Source organism: Antedon mediterranea, chromosome 5 (assembly GCF_964355755.1).
Source record: "Antedon mediterranea chromosome 5, ecAntMedi1.1, whole genome shotgun sequence".
Taxonomy (NCBI): Eukaryota; Metazoa; Echinodermata; class Crinoidea; order Comatulida; family Antedonidae; genus Antedon; species Antedon mediterranea.
In genome coordinates this window covers 11,322,414-11,344,888 of record NC_092674.1, presented here as the reverse complement: position 1 = coordinate 11,344,888, position 22,475 = coordinate 11,322,414, and the positions used below count along the sequence as shown (strand labels likewise).

The window sequence follows — 22,475 nt, the reverse complement described above, 5'->3', positions numbered from 1 at the left end:
AACCCACTATTTAGAAGATCCTTTATCGAGAGAAGCAAGAAGTTATAAGGGGACACTTTTTTTGGTTCCCAAAGGTGTTTCCTTGATGGTTCTTTATACAAATATAAAACAGTTAACACAGCTGTGGTTTGCGGTAGGAAGATGTTGTACACAAGGTCTTGTCCGCAAATGACCAACTGTGAACTACAATAATGAGATTGAGAATTGAGTTGTGGCAGAGGAGATATTGACTGGTGTCTTTTCATTTAGTTGAAATACCTTGTGTTTTGTATAATTTTGCCTTGTTTAAATTCAAGATAGGCCTACTTCACGGTTGTTTTTTTTTGGTGTGTTTTTTAAATGCATGCTTTATTCTTATTGGATAGTTTTAATATAAAGTAATGTATTAATTCTCAAATTTGTTATTGGTTGGCCAGCTTGGTAGAAGAAAACTTGTGTTGTATTAAATTAAATACTGCTGTTCGAATCCAACCCTAGAATTACTTTTAAATTTTTTCTCAACTGTTGTCTCAATGTACTTTAGTATCAAGTAGGCCTACAATATGCCAGAATTGGGGAAAACAGCCAATTTTAATAATTTGATCTTGTTCATAATTCAGCAGAAAATAAGATGTTCAAGAATATACCATTTTAATGTCTGCATGGACTTTTTGCTTGAATCATGACATTTTCGAATTTTCCACAGAAAAACTTAAATTGGTAGAATGTCATCTTTTAAAACTTTTTATTTATTTATTTGATTTAGAAATAAGTTATTGATGATTCCTATATACACACTTTTAAACACAAACCAAAGAAATAATCTGTAAATTTAAATGATTACCAATATTTTAGGGAATTGCACCATGATGTAAAATGCTGAATTTCTAATTATTACTATCTGTACATCAAAGAAACCTCCATCAATGGCCCATGTGTTTTTCTTTTAACGCTCCATTTATTGAGAATGCTTGGCTGATGAAGCGGGCATCTAGTGTCATCTTCTGGTACATCTGTATGAGCATTTGTGAACTTGAAAGCATTGATTTGCCATGTATAGCTGATAAAGAATCTGCCTACTCGGCTCATTAAAAGATAATTTAGCTTGTTGATTGGTACTAAATCTTTATGACTTATTCCAGTTGATTCCTCTTGAGGATTCTTATCTTTCTTACATGTTTATTTATTATTCTTATTTATTCTTGTATTTTTTCTGTTTATTTCAGATTGTAAGCTACAACAATGTTTTCTTTACTACTAATACTATTACTAAATATTAATTTATAGAAAATTTTTCTTATACTTTTAATGACAGTTTTAGTTTATTTATTAAAGATGAATATATATCTTATATAATAATGAAAAATTCAAATAAACTTTTGATTACTGTACAATATGAACATTCAAAGTCAGACAAATTAAAAGCTGAATATTGTAAAGCATGTTTTCTAGTCGACATTGAGTTACGGCGAGTTGTGTTGAATTTGGGTAAGTTAACCAGATTCAATGAACATAAAGTTTCAACTCCTGTAGTAAAAATGCGGTAACTTTCTGGAACTAAAGTCTTTAATATTCAACAAAAACGATGTATGTTCACCAAGAAAACATGAATGAAAACCATGTGTCCTACTACGCAGAGGTCTGAAAGAGATCCTCTTATGTTAACTCCACGTAGAAATAATCTTAAATCAATTTGTTTTTAATAAACAGGCATGAAGCCCTCACACCTAAAAAACGGGAATTATACAAATACGTTGGTAAAAGAATGACAAAAAGGAAAATAAAAAGACCAAAAAGATGATAAGGGCTTCTTTGCTCAGGCACCAGAGATCTTACAGAAGTTTTAAATTGACATTCATTAAAAAGAAATTAATTAGAATTATAATTAGACTTTCTTTCTACATAATTACAAGGCATTCAGCGTTTTTTATAAGAATATATGTAGTCATTACAACAAGTGTGCTTTTATGGCATTCGCAACCAAATACCGACTTACATCACAACGTGGGAAGTCTAACTGAGCTGTGTTGTTTGCGTTGAACTTTAGGTTTTTACTAACCACATAAAGTATTAATACTCAAGCAAGTTTTTGTTTATTTATCATTATTTGTTTTCTTTCTTTTGAAATTGAAAAAATTAACATTGCATAGTCAGTGAAAATGAACAACTTAATGTGAACTTTCATAGTAAGCAGCACACTGCTACAATATTGTATATGCTAATTTAAATACAACGCAGCCGTCTAAAGCTAGGGATTAGGATTCAATAACATACCATTGTGCTCAGGTATGGATTAGCATTTCAATTTCACATAGATTAATTCTAAAATTAATGTACAAACACAAGAGTGGAGTTTAATATTTCAGTTTTACTACGAAAATGTTAATTATTTGATATACATTTTATAAACGTAGTAGACTTTAAAGATTCTATAGTAGAAATTTCCGAATTATACTTTCTGTTTTCTATATTAATTATTTTAAATTAAATTTCAATTTTTCGTCTGTTTTTTGTTATGGTGGATACACATTTTACTTTGTTGCATCCTCTCTTCACTTCCACATTCACCAATTATTTTTGTTACAAAAAGCACATATTTCATGTAATATTAATTAATATATCTTGGTTTAGGCATAGGGTAAAGATTCTTTACTCTATGGTTTATTAGGCAATAGAGGGTACAGCACTATAGATTCATTATTGTAAACTCTCTTGAAACATAGACATGAAGCAAAACCAAGGCTTGTCATGCGCTTCATGTAAAAATTCAAATGTCAGGCAATAATTTCGCCAGTTTAGCATAGCAAAAAGCTATACAAAACAACCTTATTGCTACACATTTTAAAAATTGTGTAGCAAAAAATACAATACAAAAATATGGTTCTCGACTCAAAAATCAGTTTGATTAGCAATTTTGCTAAACAAAATTTAAAATAATCTTTTCCCTGAATTGGCTACTGATGCTACAAGCAAGCCTAAATTGACACAGAAAAAAGATAACGGTACAGGAAAACCATGTAGATTTTCCCACATAGAAGCTGTATTTATCATGAGTGGTTAATTTTCACTCAAGCACCCATGGTTTTTCTGTGTAAATTGGCCTTAGACATGTTTATGATGATATCTTATTCTATGCATAAATTAAAGACAAACATTTTTTTAATTTAGTAATTTAACAAAATCAGACCTTACAAAAGTATACAAAAAAAGGTGAAAAATAGACATTTTGTGAGAATTCAAGAAGTATCAGCCCGTACGTATTTTATCCACAAAATACAATGTTGTACCTTTTGTGAACCATTTAATCAGTTTTAACGATCGTATAGTTGAAGAAAGATTGGAATCGTTTGAATGATTTCTAATGTTGATTTTCCTGCCAATCTTTAACATTTCAGTGGTCCAAACTATGCAAATTGTATTTTCCAGTAAAATTGCTGAATCTGGTTAACTTACCCAAATTCAACACAACTCGCCGTAACTCAATATCAACTAGAAAACATGTTTTACAATTTTCAGCTTTTAATTTGTCTGACTTTGAATGGTCATTGTACAGTAATCAAAAGTTAATTTGAATCTTTCATTATTATATAGGATATATATTCATCTTTAATAAATAAACTAAAAAATTATAAGAAAAATTGATGATGGAAATTGAACAAAAAATAGAAAAGAAATCATGATTATTATAACATATGATAGAAGTTACAGATAGAGTAGTAATGAAATAAGTCTGTAGCCGGATACAATAAAATATACAAATCTAAAACAGAGGTGACATCTGAATTAATCAATTTTTTTATGTAGGCCTTAGGGATTTTATAGCAATTACATCTTGTTTTATATACTATACATATATAAATATGTCTTATTATATATTTTTTTGTATTTTACATATTCTCAATCATCACTGATCAATTATTATTTTTGTAGAAAATCCATGACATTAATTTGGGCAATTTGAATATAAATTGGAATTTTTAATTTTTATCAAGATTATTTTACTTTGAATTAAAATGGAATTCATATAAAAACCATTAGCGTACGTAAAAATCAGGGTCTGTAGTTCAAATATGTTAATATTAATAGGATAAGGTTTCTAAAATCACATTATTTGATAAAAACACAAACATTTTTATATTCACTTTATAATTTGTATTTTTAGCACCATTATAAGTTTCAAAAACAATCTTTAGGACTCAACATATTGTCCCCTGCTGGTTACTCTCCTGATATATTAACACTCATTTGTGTCACAGGAATATGTCCTCTTAATACAGGTTGCCCACTGAATAAAGGTGTAACAATGGAGGGTTTGTACTGTTACAGGGTATACCTACAGTACTACAACAATACAGTATTATTTTTCGCGCCGCGGCTGTAGCCAGCTATGTCCCAGGAGGACATATTCATTAATAAGCTGTTTAATAGCGGTAGCTTTAGTATCTAAGGCTGACAGTTTTGCAAATTTGTAAACTTGACTATAATTTATAGGTCCCAGCTGCTTGACCCAACGTCTGCAAAAAGAGAGTCTATGAGGGCTCACAGTTGAACGATTTTGGATTTCTCGCCCTTTGATTGGTTGACGCGAATCAACACACTGGGAAGAATTTTCTCACTTGTATACGACCGTGAAGTCACGTTGTCTCTAGAGGGTATTCAGTTGCATGCCTACAGTACAGGTTGAGATCACACACAAACAGGCTACAGCACATTGAAGTTCAAAATTGACAATTTTTAAATGCCATTTTCGAATTATTAGATTAATATTTGTTGGAAAATAATACATTTGTTGGAAAGGTACACATGTCTTTTTTCAAATGCTGTGTATACAATTAACTAGTGAAAAAATAGGCATGTGATTCACAATTAAAGAATCTGTGATTTTTATGTACTGCTGCGATTAAAGGACATCTTTTTAATAATTATAAATTATTCAATGATTAATGTTCAAATGTCGAGCGGCGTTTTTTGTAAGAAATATTTCTTGTTTACACTGCATTTACATCTTAGCATTTAACAACAAATTTACATGCTAATTATCTATCTAACTTTTAATTTATATGTTTAGATCAACGGCACACATTCTTGTGAATTCTTTACAAACGTTCGTATATTTTTTTTCTTCATATAATAATATTATCATGATAAATATATTTTAATCATTAATATTTGTAAATTCTCAATGTTCATATTTCCGTATTTATTATCCTCCCCTTTTCATAATTTTCTTATCTTTTTCTCCTCACCTCCATAAAAGGTCTGGCACAGTCCTGGCATAAGCAAATCAAATTGAACGTGTTTCAATTGGTGCATACCCACGTGGAAACCAGAAGCGTGTCGGAATCAGGTGTGAAAGACCCTTAATACAGGTATACTGTACTTATACTATAACATTTTTTTGTTTGTTATATTTGAAGTATAAAACGGCTCAAGTACATGGAAAACCACATAAAATACAGTAATACTAATAAAATTTAGTCGAAAATAAGGTCAAAATAAATGTTACTTTGTATTTTGATCAATTCAATTTGCCTTGCATTATTTGATTTATTATCTGTTTGAAGTTCATTGCCGGTAATTTGTCTGACCTGTCGGCTTTTTATGCTTAAAAAATTCATCGATTACATGCACAGATTCCGTGATTTCAGTACTTCGGTTTTGCAATAGATAATATCAATATGCCAATTTGAATATAAGTTTATTAAAAACAACAATATAATACACCTTTAGAATATAAACTGTTCATATTGTTTGGCAACTGCTCTAGTACATTATAAATGCTACTGTACTAATGAATACAAATAAAAAAAAAAATGTTTTTAGTGTATGAATTTGAAATATTTATACCATTTGTATACATTTGTTGTTACATCCTGATACCAAAAACATGACTTAATGTTATAAATACTGTATATCCATTTCCAACTAAATAGTGAGCATCACCCCTCACAACTGAGTATACTTTGTTGGTTCTGGTAGAAAAAATAAATGTAAATTAAATTTAACATTGGAGCATATTAATATTACATGTACAGTAGTAACATTATGATAACCCATGGGCTGCAACACTAGTATTGTAATTGTATTGTACTCTATCATGTATGCAAACTTTTAAAACTTAAATAATTTATTTTTTCATTTGCAATTCATTCATTTATTTCCAATACTGTAGTACGACATCCATGTACAAAACATACAAAACAGAAAGAAAAAAAAATTCATCACGAAATTAACAATATAGCATCTTCTACAAAACAACATAACATATCAAGGTTAGATTGTGGAAGTACATTGACTAATGGTTTATTTTTCCATGTTATTTTAAATTCTTAAAAAAAGAAGTATCTATTATTTGATTATCAAGACTATAAGACTAGTTTTATTCAATTTGTGATTTTTACTTCAAAATGAATTCTCTTTATATTTTAAATTGGAATCTGAATCTGAACTTTATTCCACAAGTCTAACCAATTTAATGGCATACTAATTTTGTAAAACAACTGTAGCATAATGAACATCTCACCTCAAATGCTAACAATAATTAATTTTCTCACATTATTTTTGAGTTACTTTGACTGACCCCTGACCCAGCTTTAGTGACACATTGAAAGTAATCTTTCATGTTAAATCTCAAAGATCCGTTCGCCTAATCCATTCATGTTTCTTTTATGAATGTCTTAATGTGTGCAAACATGGAGCTACAAATCCAAAGATATCTATTTCTATTACTACACTTAAAGACACCTTCTCTGTGTTTTATTTATCTAAGTTAAGGTCACAAATTGCATTTTATGCAAAAATAAATACCAGCATACATTTCACGCAGATTGATATTTTTAATTAATTTTTTGTTCTAAAAAGACAATTAGAAACACCAAATTGAGGGTATTGAAACGCCATTTAACTGGATATCGCTGTGCAACGTTTAGCTGAAACATAATGTAAAGTTTTAACTGTTGACCAACAATAACATCTTGACTATTTGACCGTCTAATAATTATTATTATTGCTTACAAAGCAAGCATATTTTGCAATCATTTTGCCAAATAAGGAAACGATTAACGATTAATAGAAGAAAGTAAATCAACTATTAAATTCCTTAAAGATGTATTGTCCTTTTGACTAATTCGAAAAAAAATAAAAAATAAAAAATTTTGAAAGAAGGTGGGTCATTTTGAAGTATCATAATAGTTATTAACTATCAGTATCACCAAAATATTTTTCGACAAAAAAGAAATTTAACTGAAATACAGACGTTTTTTTGTTAAAAAAATAGCTTTGACTTCCAGTCAAAGTTTTCAATCAAAACATATCCCATAATGAAACGCGCCTTGTTTGGCTACTCTGTATGCATAATCATAAAACTTCCTCATGATCTGTGTGAAAATACCTTCTTAACCGTGACGAGTTGTAAACAATCCTAATTTAGCATATGCATAATGCGTACTCATGGTTTGAAATCTTTGTCTACTTTCGCTCGTGACGATTTTCCAGATGAAATGTAATAAAACTAATTTACCTGTTAATTACGTAAACTTGTTGTTTTTGGCTCGAATTTTCAACTTAAAGTGAATAACTTTAATATTACTTTGATATGGCCACTTTAAATTTAGAATATTTTGACCTTCATTTTTTTTGTGTTTCAAGGGACAATACATCTTTAAATTAACGATAAAGTTAAAATCTATTTACAGTACTATTGAAGTTTCAAGATTATTTATTCGTCCATAAACATTGGCAATTATATAAAATACATTAAAACATCAAATGACAATAAAAAAGTATCTTAAAAACAAGAGATTTGAAAATGTAAAAAAACAATTTTATAAAATACTGCTTGTACTATTAAAAATAAACTCGGTTAAAATAAATTTCCAACCATCCATTTGAAAACTTTATTCTTGAATATGTGGACTTTTAGCAAGAAAATTGTGTTTCATTCTGGTGACTTAATTGTCTGTTATAATAATTGCATTCTAATGTGGGCTGGGAATTTGTACTGTACATACTTGTAAAATAAGATTATGCATCCGTTGTTTAATTAGGGTACATATCCTAGTACATACCAAATGTCATATTAACACAAGTATAATATACTCACTATTTCTATCGTAATGTCCGTTGAAAAATGCCATAATTAAGCTGCAAGAAAACTATTAAGGTTATGTAAGGAGAACTAAGTTACTCCCAATTGTAATTATTAAAGATGAAGAAAGTCGTGATGACATATTTTTTTTTTCACTTGGGTTAAAGGTTAACAATAAACTGGGTATATTTTTCTGATTATTACGATTTCATTCTGCTTCACATCCTGTTTGATTGACCAAAATTAATTTGTCTGGGTTTTAAATTGTATCTATGAATTATGCTTCATTCAGAGATAGGCAGATACAATGCAAAAACGTACTCTAGCTGTCTCAAATATTTCATGAAACATTTGATAACATTATAGCCTAAACCCTACAGTATCCGAGAGAAAGCAAGTAAGTTAAATGCTAATCCCTGACAGCCCTTGTTCTTGTTTATGTTACAAGATTATATAAATTAAATAAATGAATATATCTGCTTAAAAATAAGAAAAAAATATTAAACTTACTCAAACTGATCATTTTGAAGTGGCTTTCAAAGACTTTTTGTAATTTCTAAAAAAATGTTGAGTTATTTAGTTAAATAAATTCTTTTCAGCCTGCGAATTACTAAAAATACAATGTTGTTACTGGATCATCTCTCTTGAGATGTTGAATAAATAATCAAAAACCAAAATCAAAACACGGAAGTAAGCTCAAGTAAAATGATGTACCGTATATTTCGGTGTATAAGTCGCACCTGTGTATAAGACGCACCCCTAACTGAGAGTAAAATATCGGTATTTTTTATATCGTCGATGTATAAGACGCACCTTATATTTCATCAAAACAATGTTTTTTTTTAAATTGTAATCAATATTATTGTAATAATATATTTTGTTATATCTACAACGGCGTCCTTTATTTAGGTTTTTTCTTACCTAGGCTTGGCCGGGCCCAGCCTCAACAAGTTCTTTCTAACTTGTTATTCATTAGTTTGCACCCGCAACAACATCGAGTGCATGACCGTGTGTAACACGATGTACGTGTGTGGGCTAGCCTCGCTCGATCATTTCGAGAGGGCGCACGTTTTCACGGACAATCGTATTCGATTAGTATCTATGTATCCGAGAAGTGTGTACGCTAGGTCCATGCTATAATCACCTGGAGAATATACTAGTCGAATACTGTACACCATGTGGCCGCCCACAAGAAGGGCTTGCGCTAGGGGTACGGCGGTCGGCGATCGTGTGTATAACTATAAATAAATACTATTCCAATCGATTGTACGTAAATGTTTACAAATGAAATTTATCGGAGCGCCTAAAACCGCTCCATAATGAACAAATCTTTTCATCATATTTAGTATAACATCATGCTAAAATGCCTTGAAAACTAGGCAGAAGCAGGTTGCCGTTACGTTAGTATACTGTAGCTAGGCCTAGCCTACTCAGGCCTAGCCTAGCAAACGAGGTGACGATAGGCCAATATGTACAATCTGTGTGGTGAGGCATTTATGTTCGGTGTATAAGACGCACCCTTAATTTAGAGGTCAAATTTGCGTGTCAAAAGTGTGACTTATACACCGAAATATACGGTAATGAATGTGTTCAATTTTCAATTTCAAGAACATTGAAGTTTCATTCAATAATAGCAAAATAAGAATAATGTACATAATATGATTAAGACATTATTGGTTTATTCTAATCCTAGTGTTTTTTCTCATTGAAACATAAAGATCATTTATTAAAATATTGTTGAGTATTGAGATTCATATTTAACATGCCTTACTATAAATAATGTTAATAGGAATTATCACGCAACGATCAAATAATTTATACCTGTCCTCTTCTCATTTGATTTATGAATTTCAAAATTCATTATCACAATATTAGATATATGCCAGGAATAATGAGCTTTCTCTTAGTCTTAATGTTATAGTCTAAGTTTTAGTACCATGCCCGTTCAAGACCGGACTTAAATTGATTGGTTGATCTTGAAGCTACTACATCCTCCGATAACGAATTCCATAATATAATAGCTTTTCGACCAAATGAGTCTCTCATCCAATTTGTGCGCGAGAACTTTAAATTTTGAATTTTGTTTGTTTCAAGATATGTATTGTTGACATACTGTAGGTATCTTTTGATGACAGTTTTTTAAACTGTTTCTTTACCTTCAACTTCAATAGAAAATAAAATAAATAATAAATGCCACATGAATGGACACTCTTCCTTGTGTCATGCCAAAATCTAAAGTTAAAAAGGTGGTTGTTTTTTAGTTCAACACTGCCTCTATCTTTGAGACCAGGAGGCAAGACAGCGCAATGTGACAAGCAGTCACTATGATGGAGGAAACCCATTTGGAAAAAATCAATAAATTATGACGGTGGTACAATGGATTAAATATCACAATATCAGTTTTCACAAGATCTATTTAAAACAGCATTACTTTCATAAGAAATAAAGAATGTTTTATATATAGCCACAAAAATCCATCAATAAGAACTTGTGCCTTTCATTCATAGGTTAGAATCCTAAAAGCCGCGTGTTTCATTTCCTGCTATATTTTGTTCTCTATACTGTCTTCAGAGAATGATAAATGTTTCAATTACATCTGCAATAAAAAAAAATGTCTTGCAATAAATATTATATTTATAGTTTTTAAACCATTTTCAGGAAATGGTAAATAATCTTTTAAAGGCCAGGTGCAGGCAACAACATTTTGATTCCAATAATTAATTAATTATCGATTTATCCCCTTGTTTCAATTTTTGTATTTTACATTACATAATTTTTACACAAATGACAGAACTAGAAAAGAAGAGTAACAAATTTGAAAAAAAATTAATTGTAGATATAGATTTCATTTTTCTAATTCTAAGTTATTAACTGTGTGGATAAATTAATTAATGAATTGATCGTCAGAGCTCATTGCATTTTGGGATAATGCTAACCACTTCCATCAACGACCACCACTGATTTAAGCGGTTATTCAGGAGCACAAATTTAGCAGATGCAGTTGATTTAAAAATTATATTTTAACTCTATTTTGAAATAGTCATAGTCGTATATATCTTTATTTCCATTAAAAAGAAATTAACAGAAATTTGCTTTTAAAAACTGGCATATCATCATATAAAATTATAAATAAAACAGTAAAAATAAATGTTTTATCTGGCGCTGTGCATTAGAAACAGAACTAGGTCAAGCCTTTGAACACAAAGTAATTTTAGCAATCATTCAAATTTTTTTACCTCTTTATGTTACCACAAAAATATATGGTAATGATATTAATTATGAGGTATTTTAATATCTTTACCTGTATTGCAAAGTTGTTGTTGTTGTCTACTTGATGGAAGAATTCGTCAGATGATGCCGATGGAAGAATTCGTCAGATGATGCCACCAAATTGTTTGTTTGAAATCCGATAAAAAAATAATGATTTTATGCATTGTTTCATGCTTATGTTATTGTTTAATAAAGGTTTAAAAAAAAAATGCTGCCTGTAGCCAGGATTTTACCGGGTGGTTTCGAACCCTACAAAACCCCCTGGCTACGGTCTTGTCATTGTGTAACCCGACGCAAACAGAATAATCTAGTGTACTAGTTAATGCATCAGAAGTCAGTATTTTGACTATTTTCTGGACATAACATAAGTTTATTTTCAGCTTGACAGTGTAAAAGGAGTATTACTTTGTGATCTTCTTTATCCCAACAATTAGGAGTCAGCGGCCAAAATTGCACTTCTTCATTTCCTCTGATCTTTTGCATCCTCTAAGTGTAATCTTGCCTTTTCTATATATCCTTTATGACATCTTTTGATGTTACCGTAAATGATCAAATGTACCACAGCACTTCAACAAACTTATGTACAAGATAATATTTATACAAATGAGTGTCATGGTTTCATTGAGTGAAAGTTGAAAATTTATTTTCAGAATTAGTTATTAAGAATCCAAGTGAAAATAGAATTTTATATTTCACCTAATGAAATTATTTGTACCATTACCGGTAATAGGACTTTTACAATGCAATAGAACTGAAGAATGGGATGTGATACAAAATGATCCAATCAAATGGCAAAGATACACTTATGTGTGTTATGAACTACAGTATATTTGTTTATATTTGTATCAGATCCAGTGGCTTATTCTATGTATACCTTATGTTTTATTGTTTTTGGCAAATTTGGGTTGGGTGAGACTTGGATTCGCCTACATTATGTTGTATAATTATTAAAACACTAACCTAGTTTCCCATTAGGCTTTATAAGTATCATAATGCTTGTCATTAACTATCTAATTATTTACACTGTTAATAAAAAGAAAATCATAACCATTTCTTTTGAAAGAGACATTACAGTACAGTAGTTTGTTGGCAATTAATTATCAACAATTTAATGTATACCTATGTAATAGTTTGTCATCTTTTCTCTGCCTACTCAAATGTAAGCATTAGGATTTAGGAGACTCCCAATAAGGAAATAATTTGATATGTTACATTACATGCTGATTGATATTAATCCTTCTACTCTTAGTTTTTTCTTTCTTCAGTAATCTCTTTCACCAAGCTGTAATCCGTTGCCAGTGTTTTGTCTTACAACCTATGTTGTTTTCCAGAGATGAAAATCTGAAATTGATTCATACATGGATTTAAGTACATCTCAAGCGTATAATCCAGGATTTCTTACGCCAGATTCATATCAATCTACTCCTCTTAGTTTAACTCTGCTGAAATGAGAAACTGGGGAAAAAGTTATGAGGATTTCAATAGAGGTTAAAAGTTCTTTGAATGTCTGTGTTTGTCAATTTTGAATTGTTCCTGGAGGGAAGTCTTAAGTTAATTTATTTTGCCCTCCATTTCCATGATTACTGACCAGATTAACTTGTCAAACTTTGGTATTTATTTTCTAACAAGTTGTAGAATTTATCTTGCTGAATAATTTACAAAATGTGTTTTCTATGCATTCGTCTACGTATACATTGTTACTGCAGTAGAAGGTCAACAATATGTTACTGGAACCGGAAGGTTGCTGCTTATTAGAGGTTTAGTCGATACATATTATGTTTTGTCAATGCAGAGGGCCTCTCAATTTTCCAGGCACTGTACAGTAAATAATTTTTCTTTAATATAAACTGATTCGTAATAAGCTTTTCAATATTTTCTATAAAAATTATGTTTAATTTAAGGATAATGTAAACATTATTTTACTGCAGTTACTGCTGTAACTACAATTTGTTTAATCTTAACTTATTATTTAGAAAATTAATTTGTGCCTCATAAATATTTTGAAAGTAAAATCATACCTTACTGCATTTGTCTTGATTCCTTATTTTTAAAAAATAAGTGCATACAGTCACTTACTGAAAATAAAAAATGTGCAAACCAGTCATTATTTTATGTTTGGTCCTAATGAAACATGACCATACAAAAAATAGAAGTGAATCTTCTTTTTTGTTGATCTAATAAATAGATAAGTATGCAATAAAAAGTACAGTATTTACTACAAATGTTTACAAACGTTGCATTTGCTTTTTCAAGTAAACTATGTTGTCAATTCAACGCTTCATACAATCTTTTTTATTTTTATAGACTATTGAAGTTTTGAAAATAGTGTTTCCTTCATAATAAGGTTCTAAAAAAAACATTTGAATGATGTTGAAAGATAAGGTTTCCAATGACTGAAAAACATTTTGTCATAAACAGAAATAATCACAGAAAATTTGCTCATTTGAGATTGACTGTATATCTGATGAAAAATAAAATCTTATTAATAGAACTTGGAATTTATGAATAATTGGAGATTACGAAGGCCTAGTAAGTATTGGTCTTCTAAAGTTCATGAAGTTGAAATTTCATATTTAATCTTGTTACATAAATGTTTGTTTCCTTTTAAAATTTATTTTTAGTATTTGTAAACTAAAACGACTTTCTGATGATGGGAATGAATTAAAACTTGATATTCATATTGAATTATTTGCACTTTAATTATAATACTTTATTTCATCAATATATAAAATAACACCAGAAGAATTTAATGATATAATAAGCATAATTAAAAAATACAAGAAAGCAATAAAAAAAGTTTCTGTAGTAATCTAAGATATAGCACATCAAAGAAAATCAATATCCACAAAAGCCATATCATAAGTTCTGTATTAACAATTCTTTTGACTATAAACTACATATAATTGTAAAAAAAAACAATAAATATGAAACAAAAATCATTTTGTACAGACAGTTGATTTGTAGAAATTATGTGAACATAAGTGCTATCTATTCATTCAAAACTGAAAAAAAGTACTGTACTTTTAATTGTTCTACAAAAAATATTAAAAAGTTAAATAAAACATTCAATATTTCAATGAGCAATTTTCTTTCTGCACAAACTGTAATGACAAAAGGAGCCATCATAGAACCATTTTAAAGTAAACGACAAAATACTATGATATTGTTTAACTTAAGTTGAACTTATACAGTACTAGTGAATATCTGTTTATAATTGATAATTTTTTTATGTGTTCAGTAAATGTCCGCATCTATTTCAACTTTGAAAATATTATAAATCATAAAGCATGTAAACCGATTTATGATTTTGATGACATTTCAGGATTTGTGACAATAAGGGGCATTCCCTTGATCATTGTATTCTCATGTCTTAATCACATCTTTCCTTATAGATCGCGTTCATAAGTTCAATTTATATACTGTAGTTGTCAACCATTCAGAATAAAAATAACATGCAGAACTTTTCTTCAAAATTCTCAACAAATTTCATCTGGTTTCAAATAATTTATGTTTGTATTTTTTTGTGAAAATGAACTTAGACTTACTTTTTGTGCTACATTTTGGCTACTTGCATCGGTAGCCTTGTTCACGCATTGTGTCTTGGTGCTGTCTAGCGCCACCACTCGTTTTTTCAGGTTTTTGCTGGTGTCCCCCTTGAATTTGGGGGTGCCTGGATGCAACTGTGCCTGCAGTAAATAGTTAACATAAAACCGCTTCACTATTAAATGAGACCATTTTGTTTTAAACAAACAATATAAAATATGTGTTTTTGAAGGAGTAGGGGATTAGAAAAAGAATTTCATTCTCATTATTGTTAAATGTTCTAGCTTAAGATAATGTAATCAACACAATTAAATTCTCATCAAAATGTTGTTTTTCTACTTTCTATTCTACTGTCTATGAGCATGCTGTATGTTTATAATGTTTCCAATGTATTATCAGGTTTGATATCTCAGAACAGCTTCATGTCTACCTCCACAATAGCCTTTGGCTTGGTCATCACTATTTCAATGAAATATTAAAGTAAATTAACTGAGAGATGCTAATATACAAACTCCTTGAACTTATATCTAACAACTAATCTACAATCCATTTCTGCTGTCTTTATATTATTTGACAATTTATGCCTGCTGGTGTTGTTTCTGTGTATACTTTTGAACTTAGCAAAGAAATTTGCATGCAGAAAGGTAAAAGTTCAAAGTTTCAAATGTATTTAATGTTAATTTAAATTTATATAGTGCTTTTAATAATCTACAGATTGTCCCAAAGTGTTTAATTACAAGATCTAAAAGAAATAGGTTTTTATTTCTTTCTTATTTTCCATCAGAGAACAACAAAGTTTTTTCTCACTTTATCAAATGTACATTTTTAAGCAAAAGTGTCAGTGTTTCTGTTCTTGGTTAGGTTGACTTTCTCATTCTCACGGGTTTCTTCATCTTTATATCATTTAAATATGTTCATGAAATAAAAGATTTTGATTGAAAACCTTTCATTTTGTTTTGGTAGGTGATACAAATTTGAAACGATATCGGTACAGTCCAAATAAAATGTTATCAAATCTAACTACCACCAAACAGGCAGCTAGGATGAGTAACTGAGAGGCAACAAGTTTGCGAAAATAAAAAAAAATAATCATAAATTATAAAAACATGTAAATTTCAGATTTGGTGTAGCCTAAAGAAGTCTAATCAAACTGTATTAATTATTGTACAGCTTTTTTTATGATTGTTTTCCTATTTTTAGTAGGTTAACGTCTCTTCACAGAAATAATACAATAGTGCAATAGAAAAGGAATTTTGTGATCTCTAGAAAAAATAAATAAACTGTTTTTGTTTTTCTGGAGATGTTTAAGTTGTTGACTATATGCAGCCATGCTTGTTTTCATTTGTGCAATTTCCTGATGCTTTTTTGATGAATAACAGGACCTACGGATATCATAGAAAGTTAGAAATACAGATTGTAATTAAAAAAATTTGAATGACAGATACAAACTATCCATGATGTTTTACCAATATTTATGTACAGTAAAATTGAAAAAAAAAACACCAAAATGTGGTTGTTTGTACTCTTTGAATGCTATTACATATGTTCATTTTTTTTAAATATGTCGATCTTATGTAGCGCATAATGCACAAAGCATCTAAACGCTTTACATTACCCTGGTGATGATTGGATGAAACACGTATGAAAACATACTCTCATAATGTTGCAGCCACTAGGCATATTCATATTCATATATTCATTTATTATCCAGAAAAATAAAAACAATAATACAAAAAGCATAAATTACATAAAACAAAAACAAGCATAGAAAAACGCAGGACACTATCCTGGCGGATTGTCAAAAAGCAAAAATATCGCTATAATAGACTCTCCTGATAGTGCTGGTGGCAAAATAACAGAAACAAGGTTAAACATTTAACAATCCGGTAACATAGAATTTATATAAAACAGAATAAAAATTGCAATCATTATAAATAAACATGTCTGTGATATATACCGGAATCTCATCCCACATCCGTGGAAATGAAATAAAAACAGAGTAAAAAAAAGCATTAGTACGAGACTTCTCATGTCTAAAAACAAGTTTCTCACTTCTACGTTCAACAGGTTTAGGTAGCAAAGCACCATCAATTAGGAAATCTGTACAGAGGCACTTCACAACAAATTTAACACGGATGAATTTAAGTCTATTATAAATCGTGGGTAATTTTAGAGTCCGGAACCTTTGTTCGTATGACGGCCGCATGTCATAATCAATGTGAAAAAAATGTGGGAAGCATGATCGTGTAAAGCGTCTCTGAACAGATTCAATCTGATTGATGGTGCTCTGCAGAAATGGAAACCAGACAGGTGAAGCGTATTCAAATACAGGCCTAATGATAGACTTAAATAATTTAGGAAAAACGGTCTGATCATTGGTTCTAACACACCTCTTAATAAATCCAACAAGTTTATTGCATTTACCAGTAGTCAGGAGATGTGTTTATTCCACTTCAAATCTGAAGACAAGGTAACACCAAGATACTTGTATTCTGTTACACTTTCCAGTACTTTATTATCAATTTTATAATGAAAATACATGGCAGTTGTCACCATGGGAATCACGGATGGATAATTTGGATCGAAGGTCTAGTGTCTGTCTAACGTATACAACAAAAGAAGTCTGAGCCTGAGTCTACGTAACGTTACTGCGACTTGCGTTTAATTTTTAAATCATTAATTTTAAAGTTGAAAATAAATAATGATAAGGATGATCGAGCCGGACCTCAAAAGTTTATACATTTTTACGCGATCCTTCATACTTTCTTGGGTCTCTCGAGCGTTGCTGGGACACGCGGGCGTGAAGTGTTGTTAAACCAAAGCCGGCTATGCGTAGCCGAGTTTGTGTGGATATTAAAAAAGTTAGTTTTGATGCTTAACCCAGTCTAGGACATGTTTTCGCTATGCAGTTGCACCTCTCTGAACCTCCCTTAACAGCCGCACTGTTTGTACTTTCAATCTAAAATATGCATTTGGTACCTCCCGTAAGCGGCCATCTCCCGTAAATAGCCGCGGCCACCTCCCGTAAATGGCTACGTCTACTTTTTTTACAAAAATTTCAATTTGATAAATTACCTCCTGTAAGCGGCCACCTAAAAAATTTGTATTGACTTTTGATAACAAAAATACAATTTTGATACTTATTGTGCTTTACTGTATATATTAGCTTTATTCAAAGCGGTTTTAAAAAATGTCTGTGTTTTTTAGATGAGATGAGAAAACTACACAGATTTTGACCAACCATTTTCATATGATAAAAGTATTTAAATTTTGCCTGAAAATCATAAATGACACAAAAGTACCTGATCATAAACAATAAAATACAATTAGCTGGAGAATACGAGCATCATGGTTCCACAAATATTTCAAAAATAAAAGGCCAGGCTTATACAGTTAGGTGTGTCAAATGCACAATAATTAAACTCTAATCACTTGCTCCTAGATACTGTACCCCGCACAATTGGCTGTGGGATATAATGACTCGACACAATGCAGTCAAAACAATTCAAGCAGTATTTAAAGCAGGTTGGCCTATCGACAGTAGGGCCTCTCTATAGCAAAAGTACCCTGATCTAATATGCTTAAAGGAGAATATTGAACTTTACCCATGGGAAGACCACAACTTCTTGCAAAAGAAGAAGTATATCAGAACATGTCATTTTCTTATAAACATAATGTCAAATTTGAAAAGTTATCATTAATAATGGAAATTGTTAATATAGTATAAAAAAAGGAATTCTTTCATGTGTGACATTCAGGCTCCCTGTTACACGGGATGGGACCGAATACAAAAGTTTCTCTTCCAAATGTTTATATAAACTAATGTGTAATTTTGCCTGTATTAAATGCAAAAATAATGGAAACCATTCATTTTTGTTGTTACGCATTTTTATCCATTAATCCAATAATTCTAAAAAATAATTTCATTCAGATCCAAATAAATAATTTTTCAAATAAATTTGTACAAAAAAGTAATTTTTCTTTTCTGCTACATTTCACAAACGCTTTGTTTGCTTTCTCGAATTGGTATACACATTTTTTTAAATCTATATTTGTAGTATGCACTCTAAAGAGCCTGATAAATCTTTCGAGATGAGTAGGGGTTACCCGGTGTACTAGCCCCAGACATAATGGCGCCGGTTAGATGATGTGACCCTTAGGGGAGAAGAATGTTGTTGAAAAGTTGTAACATCTAAGTCCACTGGCGCTATATAAATCATTTTATTTATCCTCTTGTTCACTGGACAATATTAATGATTATATCATTTTTTATTTTAGGGTTTGACAAAAATTGGTCAACTTGAAATCGGATCAACTCTACTTAATTACTGCTACAGGCCTGAATTATGAAACTTATCCTCAACATCATTGTCTCGTTCTCATCATTGCCTAACTGTCATTAGACGACTTGGATTTAAGTGTCATAGGTCACAATATACAGTTAACCAATCAGAACCGTGGAGTTTAGTGAAGTGGCTGAGTCTATAGATTGCAAGCATCTGACAAGTGTCTAGAGGAATAATAAGCATTACATCAATGTGAAGTGTTCCCAGCTTAGAACTTAAAGAATTCCAGCAGTTAAACGCAGGTAGGTTTACTTATACACCATAGCACTACTGTACCAATCTTTGTACCTGTATTTGTATAATATTAGCCCTGAAAAAGGAATATTTTCTGAAAGCTGGCACTTCTTACTGGTTGGTTTTACTTGATTTACTTGATTTAGCTTTCTGTTTGTTTTTATATCAATTGAGATTTAGAATTGTCATTTGTTCAGTAATTTGCCGTTGTTACGCATACAGTGCTGCTTTGATCCATAGGAAAAAAACCTTTGTTGACTTTTCTCCCAAACCTAACGCTTTCTCTTCTCCCTAACCTGGCAGATGTATAATATATATATATATATACCCTTTTATTAAAAGTTTCTTGTAAAAACTCTTCAGAATATCAATTCAATGATGAGCTAAAGGTTTCCAGATTCATCTGAATTGTAAGTTGTAAATTATTGGTACAATAGTTAATCAACATAATGTACTTTCATGCTGTACAGTCAGCTGTATTGATTTTTAATGCTTCTAATGTTTTTTCTCTCACTTTCCCTTACTTTTGACAAGGTTTTTTAGGCAACGCAATATTTGACATACTTTACAAAGAGGGAATCAATTGTTTAGAAAGCACATTAAAATAATGTGTATTTGTTCCAACTTCTATTACTATCTGTTCTTTCTACGTGTTAATTTCAATGTACTTTATTTCAATTTTTAGTGCTAATTTTACATTCTGTATTGTGAGAATCTACTAAGAAATTGCTACGTCCATGTTATTCTTTAACATTACCTGCATATAAAACAGTCTATATCTTAAGCTTTGCTCTTATTTTAATAATATTGTCAGAGAAAACAGACAGATACAAATGTATTATTTTTAATCCCTATAAAGGTCATATTTTAGCTAAAATGTATTTTTTTACACAGTGAAGCAATCAAAATTGTCTTGCATATCATTAATCATTAATCAAAGTTAAATATAAAATTATAAAATATTGGTTATCATACAAATCCCTTCATTTTCTGAAATGTTTTTGTTACTAGTACTACGGTACTGTATTTTAGTTTAATAATTTCTTTTCTTTAAAATGTTGTAGTTTAAACCACCTTGGAAATTAGTAAACTCAAGTATTACAAGTGTACTGTAATCATTGTAAAAAAAGAATAAACATGGTATTCAAAACATTACATAAAAGTATTATTTTACTGTAGAGTGACATTTACTAAACATTTATGTTTTACTAATTTTTAAACATTTTTTGTAAATACATTTATGTTTTTGTCTTTTCACTTTTGAAAAAATAAATAACATAAAATAGTCTATTACTTTACCAAACTTTGAAGTTTATTAAGGATCCATTTATTTTATTTACACCATCGTTATATACAAATATGCCTATTTCGAGTTTCAAATAAAAATGTTATTAAAAACCCAAATACTGTGGCTGAACATCTGAGACAGCTAGGATGTGAAACTGAAATGCAACAACTGTGTGTCCGTCTATCTTTTTTAAACATTAAATATAAATATAAGAAACATACAAATTTCAGATAGATGTAAAGAAGTATCCAAACTGTATCAAATTAACTATTGTATAGCATTTTTATGATTGCAGGGAATCGGCTCTAAGTTTTTCTTCATCAATGAATTATGATGGATAAATTGAATAAAAGTTTATTTTACAACGGTAGTGTAGGTATGTTATAATATATAATAATTGATGAATGTTTTGTGTTCATTGAATGGAGAGAATATTTCAATCGATTAATGATTTACATGCACTATTTAACTCATGAAATATTCTCATCATCCAACTCATAAACTTTAATTTACACTATACTAGTCTAAAGTATTATTATTATTATTTTGTCCAAAGTTCCACGCTCTGTAGTAGAATCTTACTTATCATGTGGTGATGCTCTCAGCAAATCTTTACATGCTTTATGTTTGAGCCATAATATACAGTAATTATTGTCTATTTTATCTATTTTGATGAATAATCCTTTTCAATAACGCTAGTTGGTCATACCCAGTACCGTTTTGATTTTACGATCATTCGGGAAACCACCTCACGATATTATTATTTTGTCCAAAGTTCCACGCTCTGTAGTAGAATCTTACTTATCATGTGGTGATGCTCTCAGCAAATCTTTACATGCTTTATGTTTGAGCCATAATATAATTATTGTCTATTTTATCTATTTTGATGAATAATCCTTTTCATTGTGTGTTCTTACTTTATAATCTTTCAAATTGCAAATTAACCATTTATCAAGGATCAGTATAGCATTATTATATTAAGCAATTCCAATATCTAAGGCATAATTTATACTGTAGATTAATATTTCTATTGTAACAATACTTTTCCCACGATTACCCTACATTAAATTGCACTGTCTTAATTAATAGGTATGTTAGTGCACAAGGTTGATGAAAAGTGTGCCAGTATGATAATCTAACTATGTTCTTAATCATTCTTAGGATTAGGCTCGATTCCAAAACTACATTGTAGCCATAAAGTACAAGCTTGGTGATGTTAAACCTGTAGTAGAGGTACTACAGTATATATGAACATACTGGTGTTAGTACCGGTAGGTTGATTCCTACCCAAACAATTATTCTATTTTTATAATAAAATTAGTTAAAAATATGTTTGGAAGGAAGTGTTCTCAATGCAAGTACAGTGGCGTAATGGCTATAAGCCAAAGAGACAAGACAAGACATATTTTAAATTGAATTTTTTGCATTTAAATAAAGGTTCATATTTGTAAATTACTTGTTTTTTAGTTGTAATAATGTAATTGAATTCAGCCATCATTTCAACCATAATTCTGGTGGTAGAGGAAAGCGTCTTACAGTAGACCTTAAACTGAATTAAGGTCCGGTGTAAACACTTCTGTTGCATGTGGCCTTTTTAAGAACACAATAGTTCATGTTTCAGAATGATAGGGGGTTGAATCCCTGTGATCTGGTCCCTATTTTGCATTTGTTTTGACAGTCTGACTCATTTTAAAACGGCACATTCAATTTTCAACATACTCTCTCTATT

At 30.2% G+C, this 22,475-nt stretch overlaps 2 long non-coding RNA genes across 2 annotated transcripts in view; one reads left to right on the top strand and one right to left on the bottom strand.

Moving 5' to 3' along the window:
* The window catches only part of LOC140048559 (uncharacterized), a 30,742-nt gene extending 11,321 nt beyond the window's left edge, over positions 1-19,421 (top strand). Inside the window, exons 2-4 of the long non-coding RNA XR_011845093.1 lie at positions 5,048-5,083; positions 5,237-5,348; positions 19,157-19,421. This is a non-coding gene — a long non-coding RNA (uncharacterized lncRNA). The remainder of the gene's footprint in view (positions 1-5,047; positions 5,084-5,236; positions 5,349-19,156) is intronic.
* Positions 5,851-8,591, bottom strand: LOC140048855 (uncharacterized). Its single transcript, XR_011845160.1, has 3 exons — positions 8,576-8,591; positions 8,081-8,121; positions 5,851-5,951 (listed from the first exon to the last, which is right to left on the bottom strand). It is a non-coding gene; the product is annotated as an uncharacterized lncRNA (long non-coding RNA).
* Positions 19,422-22,475: the final 3,054 nt, after the last annotated feature.